This window comes from Quercus suber, unplaced genomic scaffold, assembly GCF_002906115.3.
Source record: "Quercus suber isolate HL8 unplaced genomic scaffold, Cork oak 2.0 scaffold_29, whole genome shotgun sequence".
Lineage (NCBI taxonomy): Eukaryota > Viridiplantae > Streptophyta > Magnoliopsida > Fagales > Fagaceae > Quercus > Quercus suber.
In genome coordinates, this window is record NW_027069494.1 from 1,633,342 (window position 1) to 1,645,493 (window position 12,152).

The window sequence follows — 12,152 nt, forward strand, 5'->3', positions numbered from 1 at the left end:
CCTTTACCATCAATTTTTGAAATATTTGGCCAAAAAACACTGTTTCGGAAATAAACAACATTGTACCACTTTTTCAAGTACTCGAGTTTGGTGAACTCGAGTACCATGTTTTATGCTTCCACCGTGGCACTCTGACATGGCAAAAAAATTTAAAAATTTCACTTAGTACTCGAGCTTCAGGAGCTCAAGTACTGTTCTGCCCAATTAACACCGAATATAGCCCCAAAGGCTTACCCACACACACTTAAACCAAGATCTGTTACCTTACCAACTCAGCTTACTCCCTCTCAAATCTTCCTCTCAATCTCGCTATCACCCTCTCAAATCTTCCTCTCAATCTCGCTATCTTCCTCTCAAATCTCCCTCTCAATCTCGCTATCTCCCTCTCAGTCTCAGTCTCCCTCTTAGTCTCAGTCTCGATCTGACTCTCCCTATTGCTCACGCTCTCTACTCTCACTGTCGGGCTGCATCTTCAATTTGGAATCACAAGGTATGTCTTCTTATCTCAATATTTGTTTGAGCATTTGGTATTTGTGGGTATTTGTGGGTATTTGTGGGTCTTTGTGGGTCTTTGTGGTTCTTTGTGTGTATTTTGTGTGGTGTGTGAGTGTTCCTACATGCTAGAATCATGAAATTGGAGCTTGTTGGGATAGTGGTGGTTTTTCCAATCAATTTTTCTGGAATGCACAAAGAGGATGCAATTTGTTTAGCTCTTTGTAAAGGAACCCTTGACAAGTTTATGGACCAAGTGTATATAGACCCTGTATTTCCTAAGCACCATTCAACAACAAGTGTGCAGATTCTTTTGTAATGATTTCTTTTAATAGCCTGCCAACATGATTGATCTGAATAATTATTTTGCCATTCACATTACACTTTTTCCATTGAGGTAATCAGCAGAGGATTTGTTATGTGTCTAATTTATTTTAATTATTATAGGATAAGTAGTGACAGAGATATGTTTAATTTACTCAAATAAATTAGTTTGGATTAAGATTAGTTTTATTGATAGACAACCGTAAGTTAATATTTATGTTTATCTATTTGGAAGTTTGTCTTGTATAATTCATATATTGAGAATGAATAGATAATAATCATAAATTTTTAAGTTACAAATTCTTAGCTAGTTTAATGTGGTGGTCTAGACTTCCACAAAGTAGTCTCTTTATCAAATTTGGAGGTCTTAGTTTTTCTTGAAGCAACCAATGGAATTTGTGTCAATAACAGGGCTTCTCTCAATGTGATATGATTTCCTTTGTACATTAAAACTTAACGTTTTATGCTTGGATAGTATCATGGTAATATGTTTTCATGAATACATTTTTGCTTTGTTACATGAAACTTTTTGAATATCCACCTTCTGTGTTGCAATGATGTCAATGTTGTTTGATTTGCCACACATGGATAAAGATAATGAAGCTTATACTCTGATATGGATGTCCTTTTGGGGGCGCATATTGAATTTATTTTGTCTGCTATTCTACGGTTCTATATCTCGTGACCATGTGCTTGGCTCAGTTAACTAATGTATATGTACGAGAGAGAGAGAGAGAGAGAGAGAGAGAGAGAGAGAGAGAGAGAGAGAGAGAGAGAGAGAGATCAAATTGGTACCCGAGATTCACATACTCGGGTACCAAGCTGCTTATTTTAAAAAATATTGAACTGCAAAATTCTTTAAGGCAGATTGGTACCCGAGTTTGTGAAACTCGGGTACCAATCTGCCTTACATATTTTTTAAAAAACACGAGCCAAAAAACATACAGCCTTAAAAACATATCGAAACCCCTCGCACATATTTCTCTAACAAACAGCCTTAAAAAAACCCTCACAAACCCTAGCCAATTTCAAGCCCTAATTTTTTCTTCTACAACTGTATGCCTAGATCCACAAATTCTCCTAACCACCACAAGCACAAATAGACAAATCTCCCGATTTGTCCTACATCAAAGTAGACCACCTGTATTGTCAAATTCAGTTTGAAACAGCAGATGCTAACCCAATAGGAACTTACAAAAAGTAGTTATAAACACTAATTGCAAATACTTCATTATAAATTGTGTGACAAAATGGACTTGAAACACAATTTTTCTTTGGAGCAAGTTGTGGATGCATAAGAAATCTCAAAATTTTGACTCTTACCATAGAACGATAACGAGAAAGAATATCCAATTCCCATTCTCTCTTTGCTCGTGTTATTGCTATTTGTCTGGGTAGGAATCGTTCCAAAAGTGAATTCCAGTCACTACAAAATATTACTTCAACAATTAGATGTGGATAATGATTAGTAAAATTGAACTCCCCTATGCTTTTAATTAATATAGAAAATGAAAGCAAGTAAAACACCATAAAAATATAAATGAAAATAATGGATATAATTACATAACACAAAGTGACAGAAACACTCACGTGCATGATTCAGGGGTATCAACAAATCCAATCTCAACCAAGATCTGCAATGCAGACAGCTGCGCAGCATCATCCCTTCCAACAGGATAATTGCCCAATATATAATCATGTTGCAACTGTAACAATACTAATATGTATCAAGATAACTAAAAATAGCTATTATGTCAAACATACATCTATCATTTATGAAAGTAAGGCAGTATTTTCATAATGTTAATGAAGCGGTAAAATGAACATCAGTTATAGATAAGACATTTCTTACTTGAACATAGGATAGCTGCACAAACATTGGATCTGTCACAGCTTCACCTGATGCTCGGAATAGCTTTTTTTTAAATGTTAATTTGCAGTGCAAAATTTCTCCTTTACTTCGATCCTTTGCAGCCTTGAACTCCACCAACAGATCCCCAATATATTTGTTGTCATCTAACCTAATATACTCCTCTGCATGACAACAAAGTCCAGAATAGCTGACTATTTCTGTGAATTTGACATAAGGAAAGAATCAAAAAGTAGATAGAGTAGATACCATTTCCAGGATCAGGTGATTTAGAGCCTGCAACAACTTTACGGCATTCAAACAGACTAAAGCTAGAGTATGCTGACAATTTAATCATCCCTGTTTTCTTCTCCTCACTGGTTCCTTGACTGGTCTCACCTTACCTGAAAAGAACACAAGCAAATACTAATATGAAAATCATTTAACTATAAAGAGATGTATATGTAATTGGTATTGAATCGAAGTATAGTACCATGTCCAGTCCCACAATCAGGAGGATGTGTCTGTGTCCGTTGTGGCCTTCGCGACCGATCTGGAATGTGTGAAGCCTCTGGTGGGGGGGCGGGTATCTGTGTCTGGCTGAACTCGGAATGCACAAACTCAGGGGGGACAGCACCAAGGTGGGCATGAATCTCATCTCATCTATACCATGTACATCTACGGGGGTGTGCTGGTAGTCAGTGGGGAAACATACGGGTGGTGGGCAACGGAGATGTAGTAGGGGATGTGGGTGGGCAGGTATCATCGCACCTCATGGATGGGGACCGAGATGTGTCCCCATGGGCAAACGTATGGGATGGACCCGCATCATCGCGTGCTATGGAGCCCATGTCATAACCAATGTCTAAACACATCTCATCTGCTGTTTGACTTGCTTCCTCTATGGTGTGGTCATGCACAGGTGTGTGGCGCCGACTAGATGTGGCACGAGTGTGTGACGCCGACTAGATGTAGGACGCTGACTAGATGTAGGAAGCCGACTAGATGTGGGACGCTGACTAGATGATGGCACGGGTGTGTGACGCTGACCAGATGTGGGACGCTGACTAGATGTGGGCACGGGTGTGGGACGCTGACGCTGAGTAGATGTGGGATGCTGACTAAATTGACGGCCTCCACGCCCTTGATGTCCACTTACTTGTCGACCACACCCTACAGCCGGTTCACTTGTGTTGCCCGCATCGCGTGCATCGTCCAAGGTCAACCAATCAATCTCTTCAACAAATTCCAAGGCCTTAATACAGTCGGTGTAGATCTCAGACCCTAGTTCGCACTTCGCCATAATCCTCAACTGTGATTCAACCTGTCACAAATATACAAGAGTAATGTTAGTAGCTTGAGCTAAACTATGCGAAACAAGGTACATTTATAACTACCCTAGTCTTTGTAAACTTACCGAAGTGTCCTAGTACGAGGTCTCTTTTGTAATATGGTGAACAGTACGGGACGAAACCACACCATATACTCGTCATTGTAGCTCATCTCTCCATGAAAGGGCGGTGCATTGGTAATTGTGGCGTGCGCAGCCCATTTAACAATATGCGTGTGATGTTCTTGGGCCCAATTTTTTGTTGCTTGCCTTGGAGAGTTATCTTGTAAAGGTCAACTGAAGTATCGACACCAGGTGGTATGCCTTGCTTCATCCCAAACTGTCGAAGAACACGTTCAGGGTGATGGTCTTCAACCACCCATATATGTATGAGTGGCACGATAGACCTCCATATGTGTCAGCCTGCCTTACAATATGCGGGAAGGGAGCGCAAATAATTTCTGTATGGCTCCCACACAATCTGCAATGATCCAACCGATGCAAACAACCATATTAACAATATAATTATCAAACATGTGTAATTATCAATATAATTATAAAATTATCAAGAATGTGAACAATACATGTAACTTTGCTCTGAAAAGAAAAATGTTTATTCATGTATATGCAAATTGTAAGTAAAACAACTACATGCCAAAGCGGTTCCCACTTGTAAGGCACGATACCTGATTTGGCCGTAGCGAAGCAAGCAACACACGATAGGCGCGTAGGACGTGCATTCCATGTTCAGTTGTTATCTTAGCCCCTTTTCATCTAGCAAACAACAGAGACATAAAAGCCATATTAGGTACTTACATAATTCCCATGCGAAAAAACATAATGCGGAAATGTAAAATAGTAACTATCTAAGATTCTACATACCTGATAGCAAGTGGACCTGGGGCAATGCCTGGTGTGGATGCCTCATCACAGGACATATGTGTGGAAACCTCGCCCATACCCACAACTGCACCAATAGCAGTGCACCGCCAATCTGCTTGGCTGTCTTCTTTGATGCATTACATAGGTGTCTATATAGCCAACTTAGTGCTGCACTACCCCAACTATACTTCTTTCCGTTACTGATTGGATTGAAAAATTGCAGATATATAAGTGAGACCCGTTTGCCAAATTTATCCATAAACAGTGTACCACCCAACATCCCTAGTATGTAAAACCGAGCATATTACTGCACAAGCTGCTCGGTGGCGTCAGCTGGGAGAGGGTTGCTAAACTGATCCTCAAGCCATTTGGCTTTTACCCTCGGCCATTCTATCATTGTAGTGTTCTTGCACGATCACCAACGGCTATTCCGGTGGCCTATGCCCTAGCATTTGCCAGCAGAAGTGGCCCAATCATCGTTTTCAGTATCTCCCACCACCGGCAAGCCATCTACAGGTACCCCCATTATAACCTCCATGTCTTGTAGTGTGATGGTCATCTCACCGTGGGGCAAGTGGAATGAGTGCGTCTCCGGCCGCCATCTCTCCACCAACGCCGTGATCAATGCATGGCTGAGGTCCATATGTGGGACCCGAAGCAGCCCATCTAACCCTGCATCTATGATATAAGCTGTAATCCGTGGATCTAAAACTGCACCATCTTCAAGCAGACCTTTATCTCAGTGACGACAAGTCAGTACGCCTGGCACTGCCTGCAAACAAAGCAACTTAGTATTAATTACGCTTCTTAAATGCCAAAAATCTTTCTACTACATATATTAACTACGATTTTGGACAAGTGCATACCTCGCCTTCCAAAGGAGCATCCCATAGCAAACTTGAATGATGCATAGGCTGGCTGCTCAAGACAGTCTGTATAGAGGGTCCCGCTTCATGTGGGTCCATATCTGGCATTTGGTGACAACAACAATCAAGGGAAAATTCACTTCAAATACATAAACTTTCTTCTTCTTCTTATTTATTTATTTTTAATTATAAACATATTTTATTGAAAATGGCAATAATATATATCTAATACAGCATTCACTGATTTCATAAAAAAAAAAAATGAATTAAACTTTAGAATGTTAAGTAGATTACACATATTAAGCTAATAGAAATAGAATACATCAGCATACACGATAAAACATTTTCAACCCTAAATAAATAAATGAGAAGGCTGCAACATTCAGATGGAAGAAATTTCTAAAATGAAAGTCTCTCTACATTATTAAAATCAACCCTCACTTTAATACTCCAAGCATCCTACTCATTATGGCCTCAATGAGAACGCTAACTGTGTCCTACAATGATTGATTGCTCTAATAACACAGGAAAATGTTCATTAAAAAAAAAAAAAAACAAAAACAAAATGTACCAGGGAAAACTCAATTTCGCCAAACTCGAGTACTCAAAAAGTGAGTCATCCCTACATATTTCCGAAACAGTAATAAATTGCAACATAGTTTGAAAAGAATGCTATATAGCTATTTTCACAGTTTATTACTTTATACACTTTATACTTATGCCCAACAAAAGTCACAACTCAATTTGTGTTATTCATTGTATCATTGATGGTTCATGCCTAGCTACGACTGAGACCTACCTGCCTATCCATGTATGCCACTAGTGTCTTCTGTCATCNTCTCTCTCTCTCTCTCTCTCTCTCTCTCTCTCTCTCTCTCTCTCTCTCTCTCTCTCTCTCTCTCTCTCTCGTACATATACATTAGTTAACTGAGCCAAGCACATGGCCACGAGATATAGAACCGTAGAATAGTAGACAAAATAAATTCAATATGCACCCCTAAAAGGACATCCATATCAAAGTATAAGCTTCATTATCTTTATCCATGAGTGGCAAATCAAACAACATTGACATCATTGCAACACAAAAGGTGGAAATTCAAAAAGTTTCATGTAACAAAGCAAAAATGTATTCATGAAAACATATTACCATGATACTATCCAAGCATAAAACGTTAAGTTTTAATGTACAAAGGAAATCATATCACATTGAGAGAAGCCCTGTTATTGACACAAATTCCATTGGTTGCTTCAAGAAAAACTAAGACCTCCAAATTTGATAAAGAGACTACTTTGTGGAAGTCTGGACCACCACATTAAACTAGCTAAGAATTTGTAACTTAAAAATTCATGATTATTATCTATTCATTCTCAATATATGAATTATACAAGACAAACTTCCAAATAGATAAACATAAATATCAACTTACGGTTGTCTATCAATAAGACTAATCTTAATCCAAACTAATTTATTTGAGTAAATTAAACATATCTCTGTCACTACTTATCCTATAATAATTAAAATAAATTAGACACATAACAGATCCTCTGCTAATTACCTCAATGGCAAAAGTGTAATGTGAATGCCAAAATAATTATTCAGATCAATCATGTTGGCAGGCTATTAAAAGAAATCATTACAAAAGAATCTGCACACTTGTTGTTGAATGGTGCTTAGGAAATACAGGGTCTATATACACTTGGTCCATAAACTTGTCAAGGGTTCCTTTACAAAGAGCTAAACAAATTGCATCCTCTTTGTGCATTCCAGAAAAATTGATTGGAAAAACCACCACTATCCCAACAAGCTCCAATTTCATGATTCCAACATGCAGGAACACTTGCACACACCACACAAAATACACACAAAGAACCACAAAGACCCACAAAGACCCACAAATACCAAATGCTCAAACAAATATTGAGATAAGGAGACATACCTTGTGAGACAGAGAGTCAGACCGAGACCGAGACTGAGAGGGAGACAGAGAGCGAGACCGAGACCGAGACTGAGAGGGAGACAGAGAGCGAGACTGAGAGGGAGACGGAGAGCTAGAGGGAGAGTGAGACTGAGACGAAGACGGAGACAGAGACGGAGAGGGAGAGGGAGAGCAAGACTGAGAGGGAGACAGAGAGCGAGAGGGAGAGGAAGATTTGAGAGGGAGATAGTGAGATTGAGAGGAAGATTTGAGAGGGAGATAGCGAGATTGAGAGGGAGTAAGCTGAGTTGGTAAGGTAACAAATCTTGGTTTAAGTGTGTGTGGGTAAGCCTTTGGGGCTATATTCGGTGTTAATTGGGCAGAATAGTACTCGAGCTCCCGAAGCTCGAGTACTAAGTGAAATTTTTAAATTTTTTTGCCATGTCAGAGTGCCACGGTGGAAGCATAAAACATGGTACTCGAGTTCACCAAACTCGAGTACTTGAAAAAGTGGTACATTGCTGTTTATTTCTGAAACAGTGTTTTTTGGCCCAATATTTCTAAAATTGATGGTAATGAGCCATTTTGGCCCAGCTTAGTATTACTTGTTGTTTAGTCTGATTTAACTTCTTCTTCTTTCTTTTCAGCTTCACTCACTTTTGATCTTACTTCTTCTTCCTTTAGTCTTGATTTCTGACAATTCCTACCATAACCTTCTTTTATACGAAACCATGCAAGACCCTTTGATAATGACCTAAAAGTTAATCAACCATTATGTTATAAACTCAAACGGTTGACAAATACTTAAGCAAAGATAACTGACTTATCTATNTCACTTGGCAGTCGACACTTGAATGATTTCCTGCACAATGATCACAAACAACATTAGTTTGAATAGCATTAACATTCATTTTACCTAGTTGTTGAGACAAAGTTGCCATTTGTGCTGCCAATGAGGTAATAGAATCAAGTTCTAAAACTCCAACTGTCTTTCTTGGCATTGCTCTTTCTGTAGGCCATTGATAGTTCTTGGATGCCAATTCTTCCAGAAGTTCATAAGTGCCTCATGAGTTTTACTCATTAAAGCTCCACCAGCTGCTGCATCAACCATTGACCTGTTTGTAGCTCCTAGACCATTGTAGAATGTTTGCACTTGAAGCCATGCTGGAAGGTCATGATGAGGACACCTTCGCAATAAATCTTTGTACCTCTCCCATGCTTTATATAATGATTCACCCTCAAATTGGATGAACGTGGTGATATCATTCCTTAGCTTTGCTGTCTTTGCGGGAGGGAAATATTTTGCTAAAAATTTTTGTGCCAACTCCTCCCATGTAGTAATGATGCCAGGTGGCAAAGAATTCAACCAAACTTTTGCTTTATCCCTAAGTGAGAAGGGAAAAAGCCTTAGTCGAATCGCATCATCTGCCACTCCGTTATGTTTAAAAGTATCACAAATTTCCAAGAAATTTGCAATATGGACATTAGGATCCTCTTGTGACAGCCCCCGAACTGGACAGTCTACTGTATCATCTGAATGATGGCCGGCTTGATCTCAAAATTATTGGCTTGTATGGCTGGCCTCCTTATGCTCGATGTAGCTCCATTTACCGAGGGCATAGCATAATCCCTTAACGCCTTTTGCTCTTGATCGGCCATCTTAGATAGAGATGTGTTGGCCTCTTTCTTCTTTTCCTTCTTGAGCTGACGTAAGGTTCTTTCAATTTCAGGATCAAAGATTGTATGGTCTAATGGTTTAGATCGGGGCATGCACTTCTACTTCCTGAAAAGAAAGAAAACAAACTTAGATGCACCTAAATTTTTTTTATTAAATAAAATAAAATCCAAAGTAGTAAATATCTAGCTAGTATCAATATCAATAACAAATAGTTAATCCCCGGCAACGGCGCCAAAAACTTGTTCACGTAAAATAATCTGCAAGCGCACAGAATCGTAACAAGTAGTAAAGTGTTTTTAGAAAACGAATGTCGAACCCACAGGGATTAACTATGTTATTGAATACCGAAATTTACTAAATTAAGTACTATTTGGAAAATCGAAAATAGATGGAACGTTCTACTATTTGAATTAAATTAAACTATTTAATAAAAATAAATCTATGAATAAAAAATTAACAAAGCGTAAAATCTAAAAGTGTAAAAATATGATAAGAATGGATCTAGAGCAGTTGATTTCACCTAACAAATCCCACACAATTTATTCTTCCTAATTATTAAATTCTAATAATCTCCCGTTGATGATTAAAAATTCCTTAAGTATTCAATATCTTCTCTCGAATAATATTAAAAATATCTTCAACTAACAATTCCATATCTCTATGTGAATTTAATTAATTGGAGACTCATTACGTACTTTGAATTTTTTGAAAAATCACACTAGTCGCGGTAAAGCATCTCTACTTTCGCTCAACTAATGGTGTTTAATTCTAGAACTAAAATAACAAATTACCTCTCGGTCTCATTGTAATTCAATTGATCAAACCATAATTCGTAAAAAATAGTAAGCATTAAGAATAAGAATTGAACACTCAATCATGGAAATATTAAAAATAAAATAATTCAGAATATAAATTGTGTGTTCATTGCTAGACTACATCAACGCTCTAGAAAATAAAATTTAGTTCATAATAAAACTGAAAAGAAAACAAATAAAACTTATGTCTTTCATCTGATGGTTGATCAACATGAAGCTCTCGCCTTTGCCCTCAGATCCTCCTCTTCAGAAAGACTCCTAAAATAAAAATCTTCAATGCGGCAGCCCCCTCTTCCTCTCAGGTTTTCTCTCCTTTTCTTTTCTTTTTACCCTAAAGAGCCTTTAAATAGGTCAAGGAATCCTATTCCCGTTTGGAGAAAATCCCAGATTTGTAGGCTTCACTTAACCGACGATTTTGGCCCATTTAACCTCAGAATTCGGACTTTTGGTAAACTACAAAGTTGTAGCCCTTTAAGTTAAATTTCCATCCCAAATTGAATCATCTCGATTGGATATCTGAGCCCAAAGTTATGCTTAAAATACTAACTGATGTGCAGGCTGGAATCCTAATCCGAATTGGACTTGGATTTTGTACAAAATTCCTTTGATTCCTTGCTCTTCTCATTCCTTCAAAGCACAAATGAATAGATAAATATAAATAAAAAAATCAAATCAAATCAAAAGAAATAAAGAAAAACTAACAATTTTAATAAATAAGAGGATAATAAAAATCATGTAAAAATTACACTTATCACCGTTCAAGACTCATTGGGGCCCACAAAGGCGTAGCCTGTTGCACTTACATGTGCAACAAATGCCTAGGTTGTGTCTAGCTTGGACTTTGATATCCAAAACTTAGAACTTTTAGCAAATATGGATATTTATATAGATGTATTACATTGGGATACAACTTATTAACTTAAGCCCAAGGTGCTTTGGGATGAAAAAATGAAAGTGAGATACCAATCTCCACCGCACACCCAATTTCCAAATGTGTCATATTTTCTTTGATTAATCATAGGTCTTTTGAGTAAAACCAATAGATCTTACCAATTTATTTAGCATGTACCTTCTACCTCCTCTCTCTTAACCGTCAAAGCCTTCGTTTTAGCTTATTGATAATCTTCAAATTAAAAATAATAAATTCGGTATTCCTTAAGTTTTCCTCAATTGTCAAATTAGTTTTAATAGTTTAATTTTTACCATCAAAACCTTCATTTTAATTTTACAGCATTTTCATTACAAATTTTTGGGAGTAAGTTTTTATTAGTTCTAATTTGAACACATTACTAAAATTATTTTTTTTCCAACTAATAATAACCTGCTACATAAGATTTGTTGTAAAAGTTTTGTGAAAATATTGTGGACATTACATTTCTTTTATTGTAACCTCCTATCAATGCATATCAGAAACAATGCTAAGACCACATCTCTTTACACAATTTGAAAGTGCTACGTGAATAACATTTTCATAACAATTCATAGGTGGTAACTTATTATTGGTTCTAATTTGAACCAACTAATAAAATTACTTTTTTGTCCATCAGTAATAGCTAATAATAACATGTCATTTAAAATTTGTTGTGAAAGTGTTATGAAAATGTTATGAACACAGCATTTCTCTTAATTAAATGAATTTTCAAAATTGTAAAAATTACATGTCTTTATTCAAACTCTTAACTCCTACGTTAACTAGAATTAAAATTAGAGTGTTGTTAGCGATTGCCCTTAAGATATTTGTTAATAGATCATTTTAATAAAGTTTTAATACTATTTTTATGAGAAATGTAAAAGCTATCAAAAAAATCTGTTACTTTATTTTTTTTTTCCTATAAAATGTTTCAAAAAATATTTTTTAAATCAATGCCCTTAGTGCATTTGTTAATATACCCTTAAAATTAATAGGATAAATTAGCTATTTGATCCCTAATCTTTAGTTTGTCTATCAATTTGGTCCCTGACATTTTAAATGTGTCAATTTGGTCCCTGACATTTTAAAT

At 37.0% G+C, this 12,152-nt stretch overlaps 1 non-coding gene across 1 annotated transcript; it reads left to right on the forward strand.

Annotated features, from left to right (window-relative positions):
- The first annotated feature begins 8,828 nt into the window (after positions 1–8,828).
- LOC136066282 (small nucleolar RNA R71) lies at positions 8,829–8,935 on the forward strand. Its single transcript, XR_010627731.1, has one exon. It is a non-coding gene; the product is annotated as a small nucleolar RNA R71 (small nucleolar RNA).
- Positions 8,936–12,152: the final 3,217 nt, after the last annotated feature.